This window comes from Salvelinus sp. IW2-2015, unplaced genomic scaffold, assembly GCF_002910315.2.
Source record: "Salvelinus sp. IW2-2015 unplaced genomic scaffold, ASM291031v2 Un_scaffold2773, whole genome shotgun sequence".
Classification (NCBI taxonomy): Eukaryota; Metazoa; Chordata; class Actinopteri; order Salmoniformes; family Salmonidae; genus Salvelinus; species Salvelinus sp. IW2-2015.
In genome coordinates this window covers 1-2,254 of record NW_019944075.1, presented here as the reverse complement: position 1 = coordinate 2,254, position 2,254 = coordinate 1, and the positions used below count along the sequence as shown (strand labels likewise).

Genomic DNA, 2,254 nt, shown 5'->3' with positions numbered 1-2,254 from the left:
AAACCAGAAACTGGCGGCCCCTCCATAACCACGGAGGTGCTCCCGAGCCGATGTAGGGGAAAAGGGAAAGGGATGCTCTACCCACGTTCACTGCCACCTAAAACAAAAACACCACAAGCCTCCTATGGACACTTGCTGATATGCCTGAACAGGAGAGGACTCCCACCTGAACAAAACCCAGAAAAACCCAGTGAATTGCTTAGCTACCAAGCTAACTGAACCAAAAGAACACATGGCTCTCAACGCTCTCTTCAACAAAATTGGCCCAACCAAAACATACCCTCAAACAAAAAAATTGACAATCTGAACTAAACTAAGCCAAGTTAACTACTATCCCGGATGAGCCCCCACTTGTCACAAGCCGGCTCATAGCCTGTGACAAAAATGAGGGGACACGAACAACAGGTATAGGCCATTTAAAAGTGTTCTTTATTATAAACAAACTAGTAACTTAACTAAGAAAAAGGAATGAGGTGTGGAAGTATCAGATGTAAGGTGTATGTAAAGTGCATGGATGCGTGAATATGTGTGTGTGAACATGACTGAGTGAAAACTATGCAAAACTACAAAGGAACAAACAAATCATGAGCATACCTGGAGGAGCAGAGAGAGAGAGAGAGAAGTGATTAGTGACAGCTTTATACCCTGAGCCCAGGTGGCTCCAATCACTAACGACCCTCCTCTGCCTGCAGGAGGAACCGCCCCCTGCACTGCAGAGGAGGAGCCGTGACAGAGAAGAGAGAGTACCAATTTCTTCACATCTGGGGCGGCAGATAGCCTAGTGGTTAGAGCGTTGTACTAGTAACTGAAAGGTTGCAAGATCAAGTCCCCGAGCTGACTAGGTAAAAATCTGTCGTTACCCACTGTTCCTAGGCCGTCATTGAAAATAAGAATTTGTTCTTAACTGACTAGTAAAATAAAAAATAAAATGAAAAACTTGATTTCAGGGGTCAGACTTCTTTTAACTTATTAGTGAAACTGTTATTTACTACTGACGAGTGACTGATGATTTATAAGAGACCAGTGATGTGTTGGTACAGTACCTTGCTCTGGTAGGCATGGAGCTCCTCTCTGCTGAACAACTTCCATCTCAGAGCCTGCAGTTCCTCCAGTCTGAACTGACTGGTGTCCCTATGGGACCGCACGATACTGTCACACAGCTCCTCTATGTGAAGCAGGGAGGGGCGGTAAGGGCAGTAGGGGTCTTCTGGGTTATACGATCTAATTCCCATCCCTATCGTCTGGTCAGGAGATGGCTGACGGGAGTCGAACCCTGAAGAAGAGGGAGTGAGAAGGAGGAAGGGGTAATAAATATTAAACAGTGCTAGTCTGATTATGTGTTTCGAGTGTGTGTATGTGTCCACTCCCTTACCTCTTTTGTCTGAGTGCCCACTGCCAGGAGACACACAGGAGCCCTGGTAGGCCAGACCTGGAGCCTGGGACTCGCCTGGGGAGCACACCAGGTAGGGGCGCACATCTGTCGGGCAGGGTGGCAGCTCTGGCTCTCCAGGGAAGGAGTAGGCCGGAGCCGGGGCCTGGAGCAGGTGGGGTGTCCGGAAACGGCATGCCTTGCTGGTGTAGGGCAGGGCGGGCTGGGCCTCTGCCTGGAGATGCTGCTGCTGCTGACGGTGTCTCTCCACCTCGGCACGCAGAGACTCACGCTGACGTTTCGACATCCGACCAAACTTCACCGCTGGGGAAACAAAAACAGTTTGCGGTGGAGTTGAGTTGAATTACCCTCATATAAAGTTAAAATAAAGGTTAAATAAAATATATATTTTTAAGTAAAGTGATTTGAAAAGTGTGTATTTATTCAACCTTTATTTTACCAGGAGACATCTTTTTTTGTTTTGTTATGTGTGCATGCGTGTCGTCTCACCATCCCGGCTCATGCCCTGGGTCACACACTTCTGCAGTCGGCAGCTCTGGCAGCGGTTGCGGCTGGCTCTGTCTATAGGACAGTTACTCTGTCTGGAACAGGAGTAGGACACGGACGGCAGCTGGCTACGCCGGAAAAAACCCTGAGGGGGAGAGAGGACCATTGACATAACCAATGAAACCCCTGGAAATAAGTCTGTTTGTTATGTCTGCTTGGTCAGAGTGAAATCAGGTGTGTAGTGCTGCAGTCTCACCTTGCAGCCCTCGCAGGTGATGACTCCATAGTGAACTCCTGATGATTTATCACCACAGATCTTACAGGGAACACCCTCAATCTGAGCTACACACACAATAACACGCACATTACAGTTCACAC

General features: G+C 48.2%; 1 pseudogene; it reads right to left on the bottom strand.

The window, feature by feature from the left end:
• The window catches only part of LOC112074710 (nuclear receptor ROR-gamma-like), an 11,909-nt pseudogene extending 9,675 nt beyond the window's left edge, over positions 1–2,234 (bottom strand).
• Between the last annotated feature and the right edge of the window lie 20 nt (positions 2,235–2,254).